Source organism: Periplaneta americana, chromosome 9, assembly GCF_040183065.1.
Source record: "Periplaneta americana isolate PAMFEO1 chromosome 9, P.americana_PAMFEO1_priV1, whole genome shotgun sequence".
In the NCBI taxonomy this organism is placed as follows: domain Eukaryota; kingdom Metazoa; phylum Arthropoda; class Insecta; order Blattodea; family Blattidae; genus Periplaneta; species Periplaneta americana.
The window spans coordinates 128,890,445-128,910,300 of NC_091125.1; the positions used below are offsets into that span (position 1 = coordinate 128,890,445).

General features: G+C 36.4%; 1 protein-coding gene across 1 annotated transcript in view; it reads left to right on the plus strand.

Annotated features, from left to right (window-relative positions):
* The first annotated feature begins 5,528 nt into the window (after positions 1-5,528).
* LOC138705695 (sodium/potassium-transporting ATPase subunit beta-2-like) overlaps positions 5,529-19,856 on the plus strand; it is a 40,556-nt gene continuing 26,228 nt past the window's right edge. The window contains exon 1 of the mRNA XM_069834272.1: positions 5,529-5,639. The gene's annotated coding sequence lies outside the window, so the exon portion shown is untranslated. The remainder of the gene's footprint in view (positions 5,640-19,856) is intronic.

Sequence of the window (19,856 nt, forward strand, 5' to 3'; positions counted from 1 at the left end):
AAGCCTTGTAGGATACGTAGAGACGGGTCCGTATACTTAATTTTACTCGCTTTTGCTTCCTTTTCGAAAAAAAAAAAAATATATATATATATATATATATATATATATATATATTATATAAAATATTTCATAGCGTACCTTATTTTGTGAAAGCTATTGAATTAATTCCCGGCTAATATGATCAGTCTATTTAAGAGAGTAGTGCATTATGATAATAAATACTTACTTGCAAATGGCTTTTAAGGAACCCGAAGGCTCATCGCCGCCCTCACATAAGCCCGCCATCGGTCCCTATCCTGTGCAAGATTAATCTAGTCTCTATCATCATATCCCACCTCCCTCAAATCCATTTTAATATTATCCTCCCATCTACGTCTCGGCCTCCCTAAAGGTCTTTTTCCCTCCTGTCTCCCAACTAACACTCTACATGCATTTCTGGATTCGCCCATACGTGCTACATGCCCTGCCCATCTCAAACGTCTGGATTTAATGTTCCTAATTATGTCAGGTGAAGAATACAATGCGTGCAGTTCTGTGCTGTGTAACTTTCTCCATTCTCCTGTAACTTCATCCCGCTTAGCCCCAAATATTTTCCTAAGCACCTTATTCTCAAACACCCTGAACCTATGTTCCTCTCTCAGAGTGAGAGTCCAAGTTTCACAACCATACAGAACAACCGGTAATATAACTGTTTTATAAATTCTAACTTTCAGATTTTTGGACAGCAGACTGGATGATAAGAGCTTCTCAACCGAATAATAAAACGCGTTTCCCATATTTATTCTGCGTTTAATTTCCTCCCGAGTGTCATTTATATTTGTTACTGTTGCTCCAAGATATTTGAATTTGTCCACCTCTTCGAAGGATAAATCTCCAATTTTTATATTTACATTTCGTACAATATTCTGGTCACGAGACATAATCATATACTTTGTCTTTTCGGGATTTACTTCCAAACTGATCGCTCTACTTGCTTCAAGTAAAATTTCCGTGTTTTCCCTAATCGTTTGTGTATTTTCTCCTAACATATTCACGTCATCCGCATAGACAAGAAGCTGATGTAACCCGTTCAATTCCAAACCCTGCCTGTTATCCTGAACTTTCCTAATGGCATATTCTAGCGCGAAGTTAAACAGTAAAGGTGATAGTGCATCTCCCTGCTTTAGCCCGCATTATGATAATAAGTAATTGAAATAATTTTAGTTTTGTCCTTTAAATGTGCAGAAATTTGATCAGAACAAATGTAAGTTTTCGTTCTGCAAAGGAATTTTAAAACGTAATGCAATGTGACAACAATGTAAAGTTTATTATTGCCTATAAGTAAACAAACGACATATTTTTTTGGCCCTAGGGCCTATAAATGTTCTTTTAAACCCCCAAGGTAGACCTATTTTGGACTGTATTCCATGGAAAAATTGAACAATTATTATGGACTACTGCGTCACAAAAGAAATTACATTCCGGTGTGCGTGTAATAAACAGTAGGTAAGCAGAAGTACCTTCGATTAATCACTTCAAACCAACGTGAATATAGCGTGGATTGTACATGAAAATAATTTCCTATGTTGCCCCCATTTGCATCATTGTTTACGTAAATGAAAACAAATGAAAATTTGCAAGCCACATAAACATTATTATTTTGAAGAAATACAGGAAACAAAAACATGAGTAATATTCATCGTTCTTAATGATCTTAGGATAGAAAATAACAATGAAATATGTATAAAATAGAAATTACATACAGGTGAGCCCATAACACACAATAAGTAGAAGCATCTTTAATTAATAAGCTTAAATTATTCCATGTGTAGTGTAAGAGTGGTCTATCTGCAACGACGTCTCCTAGCAATATTAATTAGTCTACTCTTGACGGATTTTAGCGAGTAAAATATTATGGGCTTAGCTTATGATTATTAAATATTGTGATTACATACTCTGTGAAGTATGATGGAAGACAGCAGGTCAGCATTAAATATGAGTCCACTGAGAATTTTTCTTAGATTCATGTGGAATCCGAAGAAAAAGACTTGCATGAAACGCACATTTACCAGCTGGCGTGAGTATTTCCGCTTTTATGACTTACTCAGTCTGTAATTTTTGTTTTTAAAGTATATAATATTTCAGTCTTAACATTTCAAAGTTGTACTCTCCAGATAAAAATGAATTTTATTTTATGTTTCAGTGAAATTAATAATTTTCTACATAATATTCTTCGGAGTTCTTATTGCGACTTTCGTAGGTATGCTTTATGTGTATAAGGCACTTGTATTGGATAAAATTGCTCCTACAATTCAACGAAGCGAAGGACCAGGTATTTTGTATTAACAGTAAAAATAAATAGTCTATATATTTATAATAATAAACCTTCAATATAGCCTGGTAATAGGATAACTAAGATTTAAGATTTCAACTGTGTTCGACGTGATGCAAGATTTTTGGGTTTTTGTATCATGTCATAGATGTTGTGGTGCAAAAGCACAAAAATCTCACATCCTAGAATAAAAAAACTGCAATTTTTGACATGTAATGTCTATATTCGACCAACAGCAATAGAAAAAAAGGAAGGATATTGTGGAATGTACGACAAAATCTCCTCGGCAGCTGTTATCTAATAATGAACTTTCCTTCCGAAAACGGTTTTGATGACATCTCCCACTCAAGTTTGTAGCTGTCTGGAACGATTGATGCTCTTTCAGCTTCTTGAAGGGGATCGCACTGGGTGTCCACGTTTGATTTCAAATATTCTAACAAAATTTCCCGAGCAACACCAAGCAGTTTGTCTTCACCATATTCTTTGCATGAATGTTCTGAGATGTGTCCTGATAGTAGTGAAAAAATAATAGGTTGTTTTCATTCGGTTAACCAGTTAATTACCGGTTATTTTTGCTTGCCAGATTAACTGGTAACATGTTATTATCCTCAATAACCGAACGACCGATTATTTTCCTCAACAACCGAACAAGTAGTTATTTTTTTTTTAAATATACACCGAATCAAATGTATTTTAAGTTTATCTCAAATTTAATGTCAGTCGAACATCATTTCCTTTTATTATTTTGTACGCCATGTAAATAACTCTATATACAAATTGTCTCGTAGACAATTCCTTGATGGGGTATGGGTTACTTGCTTCACTTACTTTATCTGTCCGAAGATGGCAAAATGAAATTCGAATTCGAATCAATGTAAATAATATATGCCTATCCTTTTTTTCCTTGTTACGAGGGAGGGAGGGAACATCCCACGCACTACGACTTGAGGTCTATTGTACACACCCTATATGGGATGAGTTGCGTGCCCACCGATCCTCTACGCGCACTGACCTGACCACTTGACTCCCTTAACGACCGGTCCCTACAGCCAACAGAGTCCATGTACCACTCCTGCTTCGGCAATCCCCCCAAGGCGGAAGTCCTCCCCCGAGAAGGTCTGCCCCGGGTTCCGTTGCAGAAGTTATCCATCATCACCTGAATACAATCCACACAGGCCGGTCGAGAGAGCCAGCAGCTTTCTTAGTCGCTGACTTTCTCTGTTTGGCTTACAGTGCAGAGTGATTCAGAACTTATGTTACAGAATAATATTATAATATGCAGAGGATAATAAAACAAACATTTTTCATCAAGCAATGAATGTCCTATCTCGCACCAGAACGGCGCTACACTTGTTTCATTGCTGTGGCTGACAGACATTCATTCATTCGTTCAAGGGCCAATGACTTGACTTTTTGATGACTAAGCTTTCAATGAAAAACAACAGACAATGACGCTTGACAACTTGTGCATTACAGAAGAGCTTCGAACTGACTCCTCCTTTTTTGTAAACAATACTGACATCGTCGAAGCATTGACTTCCGTACCTATTCAAATATGTCAGGTGTAGTATGGAGGTGTTACAGGCGTCGTCAATCCGTGAAAGAAAATCATGGACATGGTCTACAGTTGTGGCATACACTTAGGTCTTCAAATGTCCCCACAAGAAGTCAAGTGGATTAAGATTGGTGATGTTACTGGCCATGGGACCGGACCTTGATAATATCAATCCGTTATCAAATGTTGCCGTCAGCTATTGCCTTGTCACAAAACTGAAGTGCGTAGGAGCTCCGCCATGCTGGAACCATGTCCTGGCGCATACTGCAAGCGATACCTCTTCCAATAAAATGGCAGGATGTTTTACATAAATATGTTCTTTTGAAAACTTGATATGAGCATTAGTCTAATAAAATTGTGACATAACTTCAATCTTATATAAGTTTTCATAACCTTAGAACTGTAATCCCTTCGGTTGAATTCTGAATCACTGTGTATAAAGCTACAATGTGCATAAATAGGTGGAATAAAAACAAGTAGGTAATCATGGATTGGAAGAGCTTCCTTATGGCACTGTATAAGATTGTTATAGTACTTGTAGCTTGCGTTAGGGTGTAATAGTCTATATGGCAACGAATAAGAGTCTAACTATGTACTTAGGGAAATAATGTACCATATATCCTTATTTCGGGGGTATTCAATTTTATTGAAACATTATTTTTCTATTTTATTTTATGGTAGACCTAATTCCGGTCATGGCATAGGTCTATGACGTGACCCCATCATCACCAATGATAGTCACTGGATTGGATCCAGTAAACATTTGTTGTGGCCTCTACGGCTACCGTATCAAATCGTTTTGACTTAGTTGACACTCGGGTAACAATCTTCGGTACACAAACGACAGATGGAATGAATGAATGTTTTTATGTATGTAATTCATTACTTGTGTGGCAAAATAATCGTTTTTAAATGCTGAATCATATTTAATATCCAAGTGCAAAAACTCCTAACATCGTTGATAAATAACTCTGTGTACGTTGTCATAATATAAGTATGCTACTATACTGTGTGTATTGTACATATCTATAAGTTATAATACATGTAACATTTTCTATAAACTTCATGCTATTTTTTTCAGTACTTTATAAAGTAAATAAGAATAGAAAGAATGAGGATTAAGTATGTAACATTTTCTATAAACTTCATGCTATTTTTTTCAGTACTTTATAAAGTAAATAAGAATAGAAAGAATGAGGATTAAGTATGTAACATTTTTATAAACTTCATGCTATTTTTTCAGTACTTTATAATGTAAATAATAATAATAGAAAGAATGAGAAATAAGTACCATTATAGCTTGAAAGAGTTCAAATCATTTTGCAAAAATTGAATTTAAAAACTTTGGTAAATAGAGAAGAATGTCTACAGGGCGTTTTAAATTCTATTCGATTGCCAAAATTTCTTAAAAAAATGTTAAATTCGGTTTCTACAAACATCTATCAAACGTTTCATGGTTCGAAGTAAACTAACATAGGCCTACCCTTTACCTATTCTATGAGTGAAGATGATGATGGTTATTTTTATGATTTAATGGAAAAGTAGTTTAATGTTCTAGTTTTTAGTATTATACTGTGGGCTGTACAGTCTTCCAGCTGCATGGTATAGCGAAACCTTTTCTTAAAAACTTAAAAAATGTTTAATTTTGTGTTGCAGGGCTTGGCTTTCGTCCTGTCGTTCACTCCACTTCCCCTTTGATCTGGTACTCCTGGGGGAAAGGCGAGGATATATCGTACAAGAATTACGTAGAAGCGTTGAACAAATTCTTTAAAGGTATGGACAACAGGTTAATTCACAATGAGCTATGCGGCTGTTTCGTTGAGAGCATGTCACTTGTCTTCGTGCTATAATGAATGTTTAAAGCACTTCAGATCAAAGCTAGAATTAACTGTACAGACTACATTTTGCACTGAAATGTATTCTGAACTGGATAAGGGAGAAAGCTATGGTTGCTATGGAGAATTATTGTTTAGAAGGGATGTAGACCTAAATTGTACTTTTTCCACTGCTGGTGATAGACTCGTATGTGAGGTCAATATGTGTGTTGGCGTCATGAGCAGCACGATATTTTGCTTCCCAATATTTAGGAAAATAAGCTGTAAAAATAATAACTGTAATATTTGAAGCTAGTATATTATGACCAAGCGTCCAGCTGTATCGGCGAAATATTGAACTAAACGTCTAACGTCATTGCATTGTTGACAGTCACAGAGCGCATGAACATCAGGCCTACCAACCTATTATGAACGATAAAATGGAGGCGATGGGAATTTGGTAGGGCTCATAGAGTTAGTATAATCCCTGATCACATAACAGATTGGCCATCCCCATATTAGAAACGAACATTTGAAAGAGAACCACCAGAATCGCCACCGTCGATTGGGAACGTCCTCTAGATGGAAGTACAGTTGTTCCATGCAATTCAATTTTTTTATATTCTTGTAATATAAGACATAGGCCTATAATCGCGACGTTGTTATTTCCGGCTTGACTCCGCCTCTTTGCTTACGTCTAGGTAGGTAGTATCGTTCGCCATTTTTGTTCTTTCGTTCCCGAGCTACCATACGAGGAATCTATTTGCCAAACCGTTAAACATTATCATGTCGTAGCTCCTATGATAATAAATCAAAAGCACTGTAATTCAGCAAATAATTGAGCGGCAAATAACGTCTTCGTGTTCTTTATGCCAACGCCAATGAAAGAGCCAAAATGGCGGGCGATTATATTACGTATTTATCGAGCCTTAAGAAATGAATAACGTCTTCATAAGCGAATCACAAGACGCACACGTTTAAATGTAGCCGACCTGCAACGCGATTGGCTGCCAGAAATTAGAGCGACGGGACTATAGTATCGGATTTTTTTTAAAAATAGCAATTCAAAAGAGAGTTATAATGTGACTTTTTATGCAGTGGCTAGATGGCAGCATAGTGAAATAAGGCGCGGATTTCTATGACATGTTATATTTTTTCCTATGGGATTGTTTCGGTTTTCAGACTGATTCAAACTTTATTCCAACCATTCTGAAGAAAATGGAAGAGTCTTTATTGGTCATATAAATGCATATTTGAACCATTTTTAATTTTGTAGCATATTTAGTACGAAACTACATAATATTAGCCTAACCTTATATTTTGGGAATAAGTGTATGCATATTTAGGCATTTTGTTTTAAGTTTTATAGCATATTTAGTAAAAATTCGCGTCACAATGTTATATTTTGCGCATTTATCATATTTAATGCATTCATTCAAACCATAAAGAGCCGTGGTAAATGTAATACTATGAAAGTTTATCAGGATAGCTCTAAAATACCTATATTTTCGCAAAAATTCAATCAAAGAAAGTATGCACTGACTGTGGAATGTAGGGTGTCAAGTAGCAGTTAGAAATTGTATTTTAATCAATGTTTAATGCCGAGAATTAAAACAACGTGACATACATGTGTTACTGATAGTCATATTTCGAATTATCATAGTGTACTGCAGTTCGTACAATTGATAATAGTAATAGTATTGATAATTATAATTAATTAGAACTATCGATATTATCGATTGTCATTACAATTTTTTATCTTATTAAATGGTTATAAACATTATATATATATATATATATATATATATATATATATATATATATGAATTTAACATGTAAACATATATTGAATTTAATAATAAGAACTGTATTCAAACTGAATTAGCCTACATACCGGCACTATTAATCTGTTAACACACTATATTACGAAGTTTTACATTGTTGCCAACGATTATAATCTGTCCTTTTCTTGTATAAGATTTCAACACTGTCCATCACGGCGGTATCACTATTACAATGTCCATCAATCACTTCTATTTCCGACAGCTTTTCCTCGTGTTTCCACTGCATATGATCACGCATATTGCTTATCAATTCTCAAACATAGTTGAGACTGAAATGTTTTATTCCCTTCAATTTTCTTGAAAAATTCCCAGAAGCAAGTACAATCACACTACTAGCACAATCTAGTATATACAGTCACGAAGCTCAATACGTAGTAAATATGCATCCATAGATAGTTGCTAACCACTAGGATCGCTACTATCGCTTCATTACAGACAATGCGAAATAATACCGGCACAGTCTATTGTTCCTAGTACCCTCACAACTCAAGCTTCGTGACTATATACACTAGATTGTGCTACTAGGGCGGAGCCATCTTTGAAATATGATTAATGCTCTTTCCTTTCTCGATATTATCAGTAATCGCTTGAACTATCAATAATGTTGGAAACAATTTGCCTGTCGATAGTTTCGATAGTTGAGGGAACTATCGATGGTATAGATAGTAGGCTTATTAACATCTATCGCCCATCACTTGGACGGATCATAATAAATGGACAACAGCGATACAGTACGTTTCTAAAAACTGTTATTTTCACAAATCAAATTACACTAAATGTAAGATTACAGTGTAAGAAATCTGAGATATTATTCTGAACACATTTCTTAATAAAACATAGCTGTTAGTCTGTTATTAATATTTAAGTTAAAGAAAAGACTGTGTGCGAAGCAACAACTTCATCAAAAGTCAGTTCTGAGTTAGGCTTTTGTTATTTTTAACAAGTCCTAAAAGTGGTCATTAGTCATAAGATTTATTTCCGATTATCTTATTGTCTTCACAGAAGTACGTACTTCCAAACATGGATTCATTATTCGTCTTTAATATATACATATTCAGGATATTTTTGAATTCTCTCAACGTTTGAATTTCGAAACATTTTGAAAGTTTACAAATTTTCACGATTACGTTTTGAAAGTTGAGGGTCAAGTTTACCCCGGATTATTTTTCCGTGTTCCTTCAGTCGATCTTGTCACGCTACATCGATTGATACTTCAAACGTCCGGATCGGTTGAAATCTCACAGAGTTATGCAGATAAAATGGCTACCGAAACGCAGTTTTCGAGACATGTTTAGCCCCAACCGTCTCGGCCTTGAGGATCTGACTGGTTTCTTGAGGATGATTACGGTTACGGGACTCCTTCGTCTACACGGTGGTATACTTTTCGTTTCGTTATTTGTTCAAAAGTTAAAAGCGGTTCTAAAATAGTACATCGTTGACAGAGCGGTTGGTGACCTACCGTACCGAATACAAAGAAGTAGTTCGACGTCAAAATAATCTAGAGGGTCACATGGGGTCCGCTAGCCGCTAGTTGATCAACTCTGATTTACATGAAAGCTCCATGTGCCATTAGCCCATCTCGCAGAACTAATATCGGCGTAGTCTTCTTAATGACATTCATTTGTTTCACTCTAACTGGCCATCATGGGCTTTATTTCCTAGCAAATTTAATTAGATCTCTCCCCTCGTCTTGTTACTCTTTCTCATTAAACAGTTTTATGTCTTTTTTTTTTTTTTTGCTGTTTTATTGAATCGGCTTTGTTCCGGTGGGGAACTGCATTACAAGTTTCGAAAGATTCTCTTGTGGGAGATTAAAAGGATCGATGCCATGAAGATGATCTACGTTCCTCGAGACAAGTTTCACGATTATTCAGTTTCACCAATTTCACCGCAGGAAGCTGATTTCCTCATGCAGGAATGTGCTCGGGCGTGACTTCGTATCCCGTTTGGACTGATTATCTCGTTGAATTCCCTTCGAAGTTTTCCTCAACTGTCAACCTCGTAATATTTTATTTAGCGACGGAGAGGTTTCTCAGCATCGAAATTGAACGTGGTTCAGGAATATCCGACAAATTTTGCGTGGAGCCCTCTATCGGGGACAGAGTTCCTTTACGTACCATAAATCTACAGCATGGGACTCAATGCTTTACTTTCCTCCCGATAGAAGCCATGCTCAGGATTTTATCGTCCTTAAAAATCCAATGCCCTCGACCGAATTTGAACCCACGAACGTCTGACTCAACGAACGGCATTGTAACTATGAGATCACCGAGGACGACATACCCAACTGCAAGGCGAATGTCAGATAATCCATTGCAAATCCTCGGTATTATCTCTCCAAAATACCATCGCATTGTCACCAATTCCACAGATGCTAAATAATCTCGCAGTTGATAAAGTATTGTCAAATAACTGTTTTAAAACAGTCTAGTCCTTTCTCATTTTACCAGTCGTAATCCTTTGTGTAATTTACTTTCTTGAGCTATCATTCAAATTACACACAAAAATAAACGTTAGCTGTGCATATATTCATTAAATCTTTTTACTGTAACCAGCAGGATACTATTAACTTCATAAAATCTACTGAATCCACTGTAGCCTTCAACTAGAGTTTCTTCTAACAAATGAGAGGTACTTTGATCTATGTTCGTTATAGATGCCTTCCTTCAGTAACTATAATTGAGACAGGGAAATCAAAAACTCCCTAACTCCAATAAACCAAATTTTACAGGAGAGAGAAAAAACTTATTATTTCTCTTACTAACTTTAAATATTATACATTTACCTATCAATATTGTGTAAAATTAAATTCTTTATTAATTAAATACTTCAAAACCTAAATTTTTACATTATCTTATAGATAGATAGATAGATATTTATTAGCCTTAGGAAATACAATGATTTCATGGCATCGTCAGAGTGAATACATAATAAATATGCGGTTACATACATGTTTTTCCGACATACAAGATGTCTACAATAATATACAAATAATATACAATCAACACATTCAGTAATGAAGTCAATTCTCCACAGTTTTCTTCAGACCATTACTTGTACAAGGTTCTTGGTTTCCTTATCTTCTTGGGCAGTCTCACCCCAGACATGAATCAGATAGAAAAGAGCAGTAAACACAAAAGGAGATACTAACTACTGTAAGCTAAATTTGGAGTGCTAAACTAAGATACTCATTGACAGTAAAAGGCATATGGAAAAGTAAAATATGTTTCACTGACTTTTTAAATCTAGCATAGCTAAGGGCTTTAGTTTCAACAGGGAGTTTGTTGTAAAGTCTTATCCCTGTATGTGATAAGCTATTGAGACTTTTGGATAACCTATGATGATTAAAATGTAAATTATTGCATGTTCTTGTGCTGTAGTTGTGATAATCAGAGTTTATTTTAAAACTATCATAATTTTGGTGGATGAAACAGACTGTTTCAAGAATGTAAATACAAGGTAGGGGCAAAATATCAAACTCTTTGAATATTTTTTTACTATCCGAGCGAATAGGTACTTTCTTTATAATTTTCAATATTCTCTTTTGCAGTCTAAACACTTGTGCAAGTTTTGATGATGACCCCCAGATAATTATCCCATATGATAATACAGAGTGAACATAGCCAAAGTAAACCGCTCTAAGTAGTTCCTTGGGAGTTATATTGGTTAGGACACGGAAAGCATAACACACAATTTAAAATAAACACTGCTGGAGTTAGTGGTTTTCTGACTTCCACAGTGTATGAATTAAGAAACGTGAATAAATATGAGCCATGTGAAGAAAAAAAAAGATAAGTATATCATAATTCCCTTATGGAACATTGGAATATACGAGAAAATGGAAGTTTATTGTTAAGATTAACATTGCTACTTTTTTTTTTTAATTTCAAATATATGAGACAGAAAAACACAAATTACCATAAAGCACATCAAAATACACAAATAAAACCACAAATAATATTAAAATGTTAACACAGTCTCATTCATGTTACAGATTCTGTATTTTTTTCTCTCACTCTCATGTTCTTTCTGTGCATCTAGATTCTAGATTATTACTGTCCGCAAACAGAGTTTGGTAATACATCCTACTTTCCTCAGAAATAAACGGCATTAAATTTTGCAAGTCCTTTTGCTTTCTTCTTTCAATAGACTAGCAATGCTGAATTCTGCAGTGCTTGGGAAAAGTGACATAAGTCAGTTTCCACAAACCTTTTTTGATAATTTATTGACAACTTACGGAACATCTGCTCGCTTGGAAAAAAATACGTAAGTATTCCTCCCATTACAATAATTCATACAGAAAAAAATCAAATCGACATAAACCAGTGTAAGTTGTCAATAAATTATCAAAAAAGGTTTGTGGAAACTGACTTATGTCACTTTTCCTGAGCACTGCAGAATTGTACTTTAGTTGACTGGGGAATGATGCATCTGTATTGGGTTTCTGGAAGTTAATCGACTCGATATTGTGCCTTTAATAGTCTTTCTTACATGGATTTCATAGATTTTTGTGACATTCTGAATACCGTATCGTATCACTTTACTGAGCTGGTTGAGCGATAGTGTTGCCACCTACCGGAAAATTGAGCTTCGAATGCAAGAACTCTCTTATTCCATGGTGTAAGTGGAGTTCTGACTTCCACGAGTTTTAAAACAGCCCCCAGAATGCAGATGAATGTCGATATCTTGCCTTCCACGCATGCGGGACAAACTAAAAAGCATTATCCAGCCCATAACTCAATTTTGTCAAACATTGGAGTTAGTGGGTTTTTGATCTCCCTGTCTCAATTACTGAGATGTGGTCAATACGTGTTGCAGAGCTAAGTCTTGTGCGACTGGTTGTTGTAGATTGTTTATTCATCGAATATAGATCAATCAATATAGGCCCTATTTCCGAACTGCACTTGTATTTATTGTACCGTTAAACATACATGCGCGTGTTACTGAAGATCATTGCTTCTATGTCTGTTGAGTCAGTTTATCATACAGCGTCAGATTGTCTTTAAGACCTGAGCTTCTATACGTGGTCTTTCACTGCAAACCCAGCATTCTCCAATCTTTCCTGTTTTCTCCCTTCTTCTTTCTTAGTCTCCGCATATGATTCAAATGTCGTCTATCATCTGATATCTTCTTCTGCCCCGAACTCTTTTCCAGTTCACCATTCCTTCCAGTGCATCCTTTAGTAGACAGTTTCTTCTCAATCAGTGACCCAACCAATTTCTTTTTCTCTTCCTGATCAGTTTTAGCATCATTCTTTCTTCGCCGATGCTTTCCAACACGGCTTCATTTCTTATTATGTCGGCGTTCGGGGAATGATGATGGAATGTAGAAAATAGACGTTGACGGAATGATGTACAGATACGGAAACAAAATTTGGAGCTCCCGTATTATGTAAGTTTCGCTTACAACACATTGCGCATGTGCAGTAAACAAGAGCCCCTGTATACATGCTACTTGTGTACAGTCATGTGAAATTGTTGCCTACATACATGTGGACTCCCATCAAGACTCGCTCCAAATTTTAATTCCGTATCTGTACTTGTCTAATAAAGGGAAACGGGAAAATCCTGGGAAAAAACCTAATTGCAGTCTTGTCCGTCATAAGTGTCACTATGAATCTTTCATTGGCCTTTTAATTATTTGTGGCGAGAAATGTGTATTATGGATCTGAAAATATATTTACTTATAACTTCTCTTACAGAAAGTTAAACTTTTAGAGAAAAATTGTTGTTTTTTTTTTTTTTTGCTGTGTTGTCGTGACGTTTAGGGTTACGCTAATTAAAAACAACTATTTTATAGGTCTTCAGAAGTCATAACAATTTGTCTGAAATAGATTTCTTTTAGAAGTTCAAAATTGCATATACACAGTTCTTTTTATAGAATAATAAATTATATTTTATACTATATTTCCATAACAGCTAGAATTACATTAATTTTATGATTAAATTTATACAGATATCTAAAATGTTTATGTGAAGAAGCGTTTAGTTACTCGACACTTAATTCCGTAAATAATATTGTATTCAGTTTCTCTAAAGAAATCATTTCAAATGCATAAGTTTTATACCATTTTACTAGTAATTTAACTTAGCCGTAATGCATGAAAAGCATTTTTGAAAGTTAAAATTGTTTTGAATAAATCGGTATTATTTTGATCTTTATACAGTGTGATTGAGAAGTCTCTCCGCAGTGTTTGTGTAGCCGAGAATTCAAGTGTATTTGGTAGAGAAATCAAGTGGCAACACTGGCCGCTAAGCATATGATGGACTGGAGGTATGAGGTTGTCAAACCGGAATGAATAGGGGATTGCCAACTTTCTGCAGGGTTGTATTCTAGTGTTACTAGAACTAATAAAGCTGCGGAGGGACTTTTCGATCGCACCGTATAACCCACTATTACTTGGGCGGAGATAGGATATCTCATTTTTTTTTAAATAAAGGCTTCCTCCATTTCAAATATGGATTCGTTATTTTTGAACAGAGCTCCGTTATTTCTTTAAGTAAAAGACCTGTAACTTAAAAAAAATACAGTTTTTAATAAAAATCGTTATTTCAAAATGAATACGTATTATTTTATTTAGATAAGGGCGTATTATTTTTAAAATTAAGGATAATTTTTTTTACTAGAGTTTCATTATACTACTTAATTATTTACGTACTTACTTATTTACTTACTTACTGGATTTTAAGGAACCCGGAGGTTCATTGCCGCTCTCACATAAGCCCGCCATTGGTCCCTATGCTGAGCAAGATTAATCCAGTCTCTACTATCATATCCCACCTCCCTCAAATCCATTTTAATATTATCTTTCCATCTACGTCTCGGTCTCCCCAAAGGTCTTCTTTTGAGGTTTCATAACGAGCTGTTTTTTACGGTGATGGGTTGTTAGCCCTTTGCCCAACTCCCAAGCTGGAGGACCACCCCTCATCGGCTGTCCGCGACTGCTTATTCAATAGAGTTCCATTATATTGTATCAAAATGACAAAAGTAAGTGTGCGTGCTGCATGCGTTCGTTTGTGCATGTGTGAATTTTCGCATGAATTGGGTCGTACGTGCATTGAATATGGACATAAATCGTTCAATAGCATAATTTAGGACGAAGATCAATAATCAGTACAATCTGAAAGTGACTGGGTTAGTAGTATACACACAAGTTTTCCGGTATAAGTGTTTCAGCAGTGGATAAGTGGTAATAAAAATAAGAAGAAAAGTAAAGGCAATGAAAGTAACATTCGAATATCATATAATTTATTATTGGCATCATATTGGTGTGTGAATCATTTCGACTATCAATCACTTTCTGCAAATAGCTCCAGACAAATTGGCAGACGGTAAGCCAAAAAATGTTGATATCAGAACGTTAAAAATATTTCCGCAACGGTTATTACTATCCTGCAACGTTAGGGAACGTCTAGAGCGATCGCTTTCCACGCTGGTAACCGGGTTCGAGTCCCGAAGGATTAGTTCATTTATAGTATTCTACCAAAGGACAGGTCTTTCGCTTCAAACCCAGCATTCTCCAATCTTTCCTACTTTTCTCTTAGTCTCCGCATAGATCCATATGTCTTAGTGTTGTCTGTTATCTGATATCTTTTTCTGCCTCAAACTTTTATTCCGTTCACCATTGCTTTCAGTTATTCCTTCAGTAGTTTCTTCTTAGCCAGCGACCCAGACAATTTATTTTTCTCTTTTTGATCAGTTTCAGGATTATTCTTTCTTCACTCACTATTTCTATCACAGTTTGATTTCATATTCTATCTGTTCATTTCACATGCTCCATTCTTCTCTATATCCACATTTCAAATGCTTCTAGTCGCTTCTCTTCACTTCATCGTCATGTTCCGGAGGATGCAATTTCTTAACTTACAAACATTTAGTATAAGCATCCCCTTCGGTAACATTGTCTTGAACACTGTTTGTCTGGACTATATCCAGTCTTATCATCACAGACGAGACTGTGTTCCGTTTTATTAACACAATCAATAAGAACGGTCTAGACGTCCATAAGGCGCTTAATACACACTTTTATTGAACAGCACGCGAAATATATCAGAAATGCTTGGGAAAAGTGGCATAAGTCAGTTTCCACAAACATTTTTTATTAATTTATTGACAACTTATGGAATATCTGCTCGCTTGGGAAAAGAGACGTAAGTATTTCTCCCATTACAATAATTCATACAGAAGAAAATCAAATCGACATAAACCAGTGTGAAGACAGTTTTTTCCTTCTTTTGTAAAATTAACATTTTTGACTTGTGCCACTTTTCCCGAGCACTACAGTTATACACCTGGCTTACGGATGACGTCACAGGGATAGAGAATTGCTTTGTTTCATTTTGCCAAATTTGCTTGTCGTCGTCCTCTCTGTTCTCTGTCCTTTTGCTCATCCTCCTTCTCTTCATCCTCCTGAACATCGATTACATTTGAATTTCTTCCTTCATTTCAAGTAGGCCTACAGAATTGCTCCGCCCATATCGAGACACATCTTTAAAATAAAGACCGTGTCGCGCGTGGGGGTCCGCGGCGACTGGCGTCCGAGCTTGGGTGAAGTATAGCCTATCTTACGATTTCGATGTCCTGGCGCGCTGATTTCGGTGCCAAACGGAAGATCTCGTCCAGATCTGTCGATATTGTGAGAGCGACGTGAGATTCGAACTCACGACCAGATTCCCGCAAGAGAGCAGGTCGCGCGTGAGTCGACACGGGCTCCACGGAGCACAGTTTTGTAAGGATGTGTGAGTTCGAAATTTTGAGATATATACAAATGAAGGGACAGTGTATGGTACTAGTAGGGTGAAGTAGGAATCAAACATCCATAAACGACACAACATCATGCTACTTTTGGTAGTTGGAATAGCATTACAGCGCAATACCCATCGGGCCAAGGGCCGCTTCCACTTTGCACGGCGGTCGACTCACAACTGCATTACGCATTACCTGTAACATCGCTCAATGCGATAACCATATCACACTGCCATCCCCGTAGTGATGTGACTACATACTCTTAATATGGACGCATGGCATGGCGGTCGACTCACAACTGAATTCACATTGATTTCTGTACGTTGAGCATACCTACATCACACTACCATTTAGTGATGCGAGCATGTACTGTAGATGCCTTACGACATCTCGTGATACCATAGCTTAACTTTGAAAAAAAAAAAGTGTTGCCATGACTTCTGTCCCAACCTTTGTAATACTGTAGGGCTGAAACAAGAGAAGAATTGTGTCAGCAGAGCTGAGCTCCCTGAGCTCAGACGCTGGGATATCTCTTCTAGACAAGAAAAGAAAAATAACTTTAATGAAGCGTTGTTGGGCATCGAAACAGCGATCACAACTTATGAACAGAATAAGCAATTTCAGAATTCCAAATATGAACTTACGAGTACGTAGGCTACATGTCAACCCCGAAGAAAGACGAAATTTAATATAAGGCGATTGACACTAAAATAGTAAGAACAAAACACATAAAAATATGTAAGTCTATTTGGAGGGGAGCGAAAAGGGGTAGTGAACTCTCCAGTGATACTTGGTGGTGGTGGTGGTGGTGGTGGTGGTGGTGGTGGTGGTGGTGGTGGTGATTTTAAGCGTAGTTTAACTAGGAAATCAACTTCAGTGCGTTCATTCTTGTTACAAAAAAGTTAATGGTACTACCGGTAGTTAAAAAGCGAAAAAAGAACACTGCGTATAGCATAGGCCTATACCTTATACGAGCAGTTAAAATGCTAGCAGAAATGATACATTAAAATATTTATGTTTGTTAACTTTTCTATTGCCAGTTACAGCGGCGCTTTGCCTTTTCGTATAAAAGAGTATACTGCATGTTTTAATGCAGCGTGTCTTAACGATTGTGCACATTTAGACCAACATTTTTCTTTGTATAATAACTTAATATAAAATACAACTTGAATGTTGTGCAAAATATTTTATTTTATTTATTTTACTAAATATTAGAGTAGGAGGTGGGATATGTTGATAGAGTCTGGATTAATCTTGCTCAGGATAGGGACCGATGGCGGGCTTATGTGAGGGTGGCAATGAACCTCCGGGTTCCTTAAAAGCCAGTAAGTAAGTAAGTATTATTAGAGTTACAACAACTATTTCCAACACAAAATAAAAAGGCTCCTGGAATTTCAAACACAAATTTGTGTTACTGAAATGCATTAACGTAAAGCGTCATTCTTTTTTCTGGCATGGCAAGAATGAAGCCTGAACTGCATAGCTAAGACACTTGAATAAGTGATAGGCCTACATATGTACTTGAGAAGCACATCTTTGAAGCGCTCTTGTCCGCTGATTTATTTAATAAGTTGGTTCGTTGTGGCACTCTAGACTGCATGTTCTCGGAATCGATCTCGTTCCCCCTGCACGAGAAGGTCATTACCCTCAGGGAGGTACAGCTCGCCGTCTACATCAATTCGTATTGCGAGCAAAATTCTGTTTGCTAACTACGGAGTTCGCATATCTTGTGATGTCGATGTCTTTTATCCATCCGACATTTATTTCTGTAATTAAATTAGCTTATAGGCCCTACACGTTTCCTACTTTTACGATTAAAGCAATGAAGTTTTACTGGTCATATAAATGTATTTTTATACCATATTTAGATAAATTTCTTGAACAAGAGCATAACATATTTTGGTTGCATTTTAGGAAGTTTTAATATAAACAATATTTAAATAATGAATAACCTCGAAATATAAATTAAAGTAAATTGTTCCTACAATTATATTTTTCCTAATATTGTTACACAAGCATTCAGCAATAGTACTGGGTGTTCAGTTCAAAATGTGTCATGGCTCGCTGTATGCCGTCATGTGGATAGCCGATGAGCCTAGAGAATTCAATCTTCCTACACTTCCGCAGAGATATATAACCTAAGAGGCAGAGAAGTTGCCTAGCAAGTACGGCGTTCATTCTGAAGAGTACGTACCGATACGTACGGTAACGCCGGTAGTGGCAGGAATGTGAACTGTTTGGAAATACGTACTGTCGGGATATGAGGAGAGGGTTAAGACGATTACTTACGTATTTGTTTACATTAACTTCGACGGTCAACATGGACACGGAGCATTTGATTTGTGTTGTGGAATGTTACCGTAAGCAACCGATGATAACAAATACCCTGCGTACGACTTGCCGGCGCAAAACACAGTTCGAAAGAGGTTATGGTAGCACACAGACCGTACAGACCGCCATCTGTTGCTACGACGTTCAAGTTATACCGTACACTTTCTCAAGTTCAGATTGAAGAACGCCTTAAATAATAGGCAACTTCTATAACGTATAAGCTGAAACTCGCTTCAAATCGGTGACCCAACAGTGACGTCATGACACACTTTGAAATGAACACCCAGTATATTGTAATGTAAGTGTTGAAAGGCACTCATTGCGCATCCGAGTGATTGGTTGCAACCTGAAGTTTATCGAGGGTTGCATATCACGCGAGGATCGCAATGAGCCTTTCAAGACATATTATGTTACATACTATTATTTTATACAACCATATCGTAATTTTTATATAACTTACAGTCTGATCCGTTTGGGTAGGGATAATATTAATTTATTATTATAAAGCTATTATGATAATAGGAAACATTTCTTGCTGATTATATTATGATTAAAAGATGGAAGTTTTCATATATGACAATCAACAATGCATAATCTGAAAGGACAAATGAAAATCATAGATGGTTAAAATGGTTGCTACAAATCAACAGCGGACATAATGTGTTCTTTGGTATGCTAAATTTGAGAGTGTTAAAAGAGTTCAAAGGGAATTTCAACGTGAGTGTGGTGTGCGTAATGTATCTAAATACGATTCCATAATTTTGTGGTATTGAACATTTGTAGGAACAGGTTCTGTGTTTAAAAAACATGCAGGAGGTCGCAGGCGAAAATCAGTACGAGAAACAGCTATCTCTTGGCTTGGTCCGCACACTCCCCAGATCTAACCCCTCCTGACTTCTTCGTGTAGGGTTTTGTTAAAGACATTGTCTATTCACAGAAACCGAGGAGCATTGATGATCTGCTAGTAAAAATTATTCAAGCTTTTCAACAAATCACCCCTCTTATATTACAACGGACATGGGCTGAATTGCATCACCGTTATGAGTTATGCAGGGTGCGCAATGGGGTCATGTTGAGTTCTGAGGAATCTCCCATGTTTCAGTGTTGTATGCACAAAGTTTCAACAAATAAAGTTCAGTACTAAATGTTTTACGGTGTTTTTATTTTATCCATACCCAAACGGATCACCCTGTACTTAGGCCGCTACTTGTCATGCTACCAACTGTACATAATACGCAAATCGTTAAGAGAAAAAT